At 37.3% G+C, this 6718-nt stretch overlaps 1 long non-coding RNA gene across 1 annotated transcript; it reads left to right on the top strand.

The window, feature by feature from the left end:
• Positions 1–900: 900 nt before the first annotated feature.
• On the top strand, positions 901–5253 carry LOC144302815 (uncharacterized). The gene is made up of 3 exons (XR_013369870.1): positions 901–1044; positions 4531–4722; positions 5017–5253. It is a non-coding gene; the product is annotated as an uncharacterized LOC144302815 (long non-coding RNA).
• Positions 5254–6718: the final 1465 nt, after the last annotated feature.

Below are 6718 nucleotides of genomic sequence, written 5' to 3'. Positions count from 1 at the left end.
TGCTATGAAATCATGGTACTAGTTCTTACTGTTTCTGAGTCTCGTATTCCTTATTTCTAAAATTAGGCTACTTAGGTCTCTGCTGCCTTAGACTGTTTCTTCACTCCTTACAGGTGGCCTCCAGCAGAGGAAAGCAGTGGTAGGTTGGTTGGGACTGGATATTAAGTACAATTTGTAATAAGGATTACAGATAGTTGCCTTTTCTTTATTTTCTTTCTTTCTTTCTTTCTTTCTTTCTTTCTTTCTTTCTTTCTTTCTTTCTTTCTTTCTTTCTTCTTTCTTCTTTCTATTTAGCCTTGGCACTTTTTAAAATTATAATTCTTAGTTGTCAAAGAATAAACACAAACCACTTTCACCGACATTTCAACCCATAGTTCATGTCAAGAAAAGAATGGGTTTCAGATCTGTATAAGCAATTCAGGAGTTTTAAGGTTAGTTCCATTGGTCCCATTCATTACACACAAACAAGAAAAACTTGCCCCCTGTTCTTTTGGCTTCATTCTTAATAAGACGTACCAGGAAATGCATTATTAAATGAAGTAAAATAATAAATAGGTTCAGAACTGTTTGAAAGTCAGCACCAATTGTTACATTTCCCACAACAAATTCACACCAGGAAATAATTAGATTCAGTACGAAGCTCACTAATGCTAAGTCTTACTCCACTGATTTCTATTCTCTGTGGACACACTCAATGTTACTGCCTGAAGATTGTTTTATGGATTTTAGTTTCTTACTTCCCATGAGAGAGTTCAAATGGCCACAGCTGCCGGGGTTATCAAAGTGTAGCTGCAGACATCTGCACTGTGTTTCCTGATGTCTTGATATTCCCTATGCTTATGTAAATATAATGTGACTGACCTTTGCCCCAGGCAGCTTAACTTTACAGTGAAAGAGCTTATTGGGGATAGTGGTGGTGGGGAGAAGAGTGAGTTTCATGATAATGCAAGAGGTGAAAACGTGTCTTTAGGGAGACACTTTGTCTATGAAAATGAGGAAGTAGATCAAAAAGAAGAAAAAATTATACCTATGAAGACTGCACAGGTAAGAATTCCATAATAAGAATGGAAGAACTGTGGAAGGCAGGAAATGAATTTGAGAAATGGATAGTGAATCTTTGGTACCACCCTATGCCCATTCGGCACTTCCTCTACTGCTCTATGCCCTCTCCTGGCTTTCTGTGTTTGGCCCAGGGACACCTTCTCTAACCTCTTCTTCCTGTCTGCCATTTCCCTAATCCTCATTAGGATGTACTTCTAGATCCCTGGATCCCTGGCCTGGGTGATGGTATGGCTACAACCATGCCCTCATAATGGGTGTAAATATGTTGACACTGCAAGCCACTGTCTACTTTAAAGTCTAAAACAAGGGTTTGGGTAGCCTGGGACTGACTGATTCAAATGGAGACAATATCAGTCTTGAAAGCAGGACATATGTGGAGATCACTGTGGACTGGAAGCTGTGTTGAAAGGCCAGAGTCCCTCGAGTCAAACCTGCTTAATCTAAGCAATGAGTCAGCTCAAAATACACATATCAGAATATCAAGTTTAAGTTTGATGAGGATAAAGTTGCAATACTGAGGGAAGGTGGTAGGATGGGAGAGAGAAGAGGGAGCATGTAAAAAAAAATATGATCAGAATCTACAAGGCACTTGGTGCTTGAATAATTTTTTCCCATTAATTATTTTTTCATGGGCAGCGGTTGGTGGCAGACTAACTTGCCAAGTACTCACTATGCACCAGGAACTGGATAGAAGCTTTGTAAATATTCAATTTAATGTTTCCCACAAACTTGCAAAATTCTCTGCTGGAACTCAACGAGGGTATATTCCAAAAGCAGCTGCCGGAATTTACGTTAGGATTGGTTCTTAAGAAAAAGCAGTGAAGGGATCCCTGGGTGGCTCAGTGGTTTAGCGCCTGCCTTTGGCCCAGGGTGTGATCCTGGAGACCTGGGATCGAGCCCCACATGAGGCTCCCCGCATGGAGCCTGCTTCTCCCTCTGCTTGTGTGTCCACTTCCGTGAAGATCTTTCAAAATGGTGGCTTCCCTGAACCCAAATGTCTTCAGTGAGGTCTGAGATGAGGAGTGAGTGTGGCCACAACTTCCACACATGTCCCGTGCACAGACCAGCTTGCAGCCACCTCACAGGTCTTCAAATGGCTTAACTGTGCTGTTGGTTTTGACAGAAGTTTTAAGTTCATATATTTTGTCACATCAGTGAGAAAAGGCTGATGAGGATCACAACAGCAGTCCAGTAAGGGAAAATCGACAGGTTAGAGGTGGGAGGAAGTGTAGGTCCTGCCTGACCCAGGGCCTGCTGCTGTTTATAGCGATAGGATTGGATCCTGCAAAAGGGAGGGGAGTGGCGGCAGGATCATTGACCTAACCCAGAATTCCTTACATCTTTGGTTTCACAATCCTCCCTCTCTCACTGCTCCTCCAGCATCCACAACACTACACATTGGTGTTTTCCCAATACTTCTTGAATAAGAGGTTCTCTGGGCACATAGATGGAAACTCACTACAAATATCTACAAATTCTCATGACTGAGCCTGCTTTCATTTATTCAATTAATAGTATAGGAAGGCTGTATATTCTAGGCATGTTCTAGATGCCAAACTAAGGCAGAATCATGTCATCAAGGAGCTTGTGATCTAATCCAGAAGAGAGATATGTGGACAAGTAATGCAATGCCATGTGATGAGTGCTCTGAAAGTTGTATATATGAGGGAAGAGCAGGTGAAGGAGGAGAAAGAAAGGTCAAGGTAGGTGTTCATAGAGGGGGCCATGTTGAATGAGGAGGAATTTGCAACTAGACAGGTGGGGGAAAAAACACCCAAGCAGTAGCAGTAGCAGGTGCAAAGACCCAGGAGAATGGAACAGTCTAGTGTCTTCTTATGGGGACAAATGGATAAAAAATTCAATGAAGTTGAAGGAGGCAGGGGTCAGATGGTGAAAAGATTTGAATGTATTGCTAAGGACCTTGGGTTTTATATACAAGTTATGGAAAGGTTGAGAAACTCCTGACACCTTTCAACTATGAAGCAATTGGGATTTGTCTCAGGCCAGGTCAGTGCTTTTTGCATTCTCCCTTTATTCCTTTCTAGGACTCTCTTCTCAGGTGCCAACGGCTGAGTTAATCACACTTCTGGTTCAAGGCACTCTTGCTGTTGACATGGGTCTATGCACAGCCCCTTGCTTATTTCATTATATTTTATTTTTATTTGATTTCATTTCCCCCTTCAACCATGATCCCCACACACTCATTCCTTCCTCCTCACAGAGACAATCCACTCTGATGGATTTGGCAGATGTCCTCAGATATTTATGTATACTTATAACTTATGCTGTGCTCTTTTGCATGTGTATGTGTTAATTCACACAAAGGGTATTGTGATGTAACTCTTTTTCATTCAAAACTATGTTTTATAATCTATCTTGTGGCTCTATGTATATTTAATTTATTGCTTCCTACTCCTGTATAATATCCCATAGAATCTATTCACATATTCTGATCCTTTCCCCTGAAGTTGAACAATTTGAGGTTCACTGCTTTCTAGAAAAGACAATGCAGCAATAAACATCCTCATATATGTCCCCTTATGGACCTGGGTAGGATTTTCCTTAGGATATGTAATCAAAACTGGAGTTGTGAATATGAGCTTTATAAATCCTTGGTTTACCAGTTACTGGCAGATTGCTCTCCAGAACAGCTATCCCAGTTTACACTCCCACTCATAAAACATGAAAGTACATGTCCCTTCATCCTCACCAAATATGGTAGTTTCTGACTTTATAATTTTTACTAAACTTATGTATATCAAATGGCATTCATTTTAATATCTATTTCTCTGAATACTAATGCGTTGAACATCTCTTCAGTAATTTGGTAACTTCAGATTTCCCTTTATGTGAGTTTTTCACTTATATTCTTTATTTTTCTGCTGGATTCTTTTCCTTATTCTTATTTATTTGTAGATATTGCGTATGTATTATGATGTAATCTGTTGGCTTGTTTAATTATTGTAAACATCTCTTCCCAGGGTGTCACCTGTTTACTTTATCCATCGTATTCTTCATTGAATAGAAATACTCAATTTTGAAAGAGTCAAAACCATCAAATTTTTTTCTTAACTTATGACATATGTCTTTTAGGTCTTATTTAAGAAATTCTCTCCTACCCCCAAGTAGATAAAGATACGCTTTTACATTTTCTTCTTTTGGCTGTATAATTTTAATTTTTTATATTTAGGACTCATTGATCTGAAGTTCACTTTTATGTATAGTGTAGGGTAAGGATCTACATTTGTTCTTCTCCAAATATCAAGAAAGGTATCCCAACTCTATCTACTAAAGAACCCATTCCTTCCCACTGACATGAGATGTCACCTTTTTCATTTAACAAGTACCTCATATGTCAGTGAGTGTGTTTTGGAGGGCTTTATTTTGTTCCATTGTTCTATTTGCCTATTTCTACAGCATTACCACAATGCTTCACGATCTCTCTTCTTTTTTTTTTTTTTTTTTAAGATTTTATTTATTTATTCATGAGAGACACAGAGAGAGAGAGGCAGAGACACAGGCAGAGGAAGAAGCAGGCTCCATGCAGGGAGCCCGATGTGGGACTCGATCCGGGGACTCCATGATCATGCCCTGAGCCAAAGGCAGACGCCTAACCGCTGAGCCACCCAGGCGTCCCCGATATCTCTTAATTCTAATAGGGTAAATGTCCTTTGCATTTATGGATTAATTTGGGGAGAACTGTTATTTTTTAAAAAGTAAGTCATTTCATCTAATAACATAAAAAAAAATCTCTGTTTATTCAGATTCTTTTAAATGCTTTTTTAAGGGTATAAAGCATTAGATTTTTTTCCATGGAAGTCTTATGCATGCTTTATTATTCTGTTCTCAGACTTTATATAGCTGTTGTTATTATTGTGAGTTGTATCATTTGCAAATTATATTTTCTCTTTAATTGTTAGTGTAATGAAAATACCAACTCTTTTGTTCTGACAGGTTGCTGATTCTGAAGGTTTTCCATGTACGTAATCATGTTGCAGTAAATAAGGATACAATAAAGTCTCTTCCCTTTTCAATGCTTTAATTTCTAATTTCTTTTTCTGTGTTATTACATGGGCCAAGACTTCTAAAATTATGCTGAACAATAGTGGTGATAACTATTTTCTTGCCTTGGTTTTTAATCTCACTATGGCTGCATTTAAAGTCTTTCTTCTAAGTATGGTGTTTCCAGTAGGTGGCAATGCAGAGCCTTTACCACATTCCAGAAGTTCCTTTCTGTTCTTAGTTATCTGAGTTTATATTTTTATATTACAAACAGTTGTTGAATTATTTCAAATTCTTTTTAGGCTTCTATGATATAGTTGTATTTTTTCCCGTTTTAGTTCATTAATACAGTGATTTATATGACAGATTTTCTTTTTTTATATTTATTTATTTATTTTAAAAAGATTTTATTTATTCATGAGAGACAGAGAGAGAGAGAGGCAGAGACACAGGCTGAGACAGAAGCAGGCTCCACACAGAGAGCCGGATGTGGGACTTGATCCCGGGACTCCAGGACCATGCCCTGGGCGGAAGGCAAGCTCTCAACCGCTGAGCCACCCAAGCATCCCTATATGACAGATTTTCTGTTATAAAACTATTCTTCATTCTTAGGATAAATCTTATTTTATTATATCATTTTTTAAAAACACTGCTATGTTCAGTTAGCTATTGTTTTTTTGTGTTTTTTTCAGATTTTATATCTATTTCCACATATGAAATGGGTATAATTTTCTTTCACTACTATTTCTTTTTATTGGATTCCAGGTTATACTGACTTCATAAAGTGAGTTGGGTAACTCTCTCACTTTTTCTTCTTTCTGTAACAACCTACATATGGTAGGAATAATGTATTTCTAAGAATTTGATAGAATTTATTAGTATAATTGTCTGGGGTTGGAGGATTTTATTTCTTTTCATGCAAAGATGAATTCTTTTATTATTTTTCTAATTTGAGTAGTGGTTTTAACCTATTCACATTTTAGATTTCATCTTGCATTAATTTTGGCATATGCATACTTTTATAGACATTTATTCATCTTGTCTAGGTTTTCAAATACATTGATATGTGTATATATGTGTTTATGTAATTTTAAATTTCTAATTTCTTTCTGTATTTTGCTTACTTTCCATTTCTCCCTCTCATTTTTTTCCTCTTTATCATACTTGCCTGAAGCTTGTCTATTTTATTGATCTTAAAAAAATTCAAGTCTTGCATTAGCTAAATTTCTCTATTTTGGAGGGTTGCTATTGTTCAGTATTTTATTGATTTCTCGTGTTTATGACTTCCTTCCTTCATGTTTCTTTGGGCTTTCTCTGGTACTCATTTCCAACTTGCTGAGGTAAGCACTTAGGTCATTAGTTTTAAGTCTTTCTTGTTTTCTGATAAATAGAAGTTTATTAAATCTATAAATTTCATTCTAAATAGTGATTTTTACTGGCATATTTTAATACCATTTAATTTTAAGTTTTTTGTTTGTTTCACGTTTTTATTTAAATTCCAGTTAGTCAACATATAGTGTAACATTAGTTTCAGAAGTACAATTTGGTGATTTATCACTTACATATAACACCCAGTGCTCATCACAAGAAGCACCTTCCTTAATACCCATCACTCATTTAGCCCATCCCCCTGCCCACCTCCCCTCCAACAACC

Source organism: Canis aureus, chromosome 32 (assembly GCF_053574225.1).
Source record: "Canis aureus isolate CA01 chromosome 32, VMU_Caureus_v.1.0, whole genome shotgun sequence".
NCBI lineage: Eukaryota > Metazoa > Chordata > Mammalia > Carnivora > Canidae > Canis > Canis aureus.
Note: the sequence above shows the minus strand (reverse complement) of the source record. Positions and strands in the feature narration are given on the sequence as shown.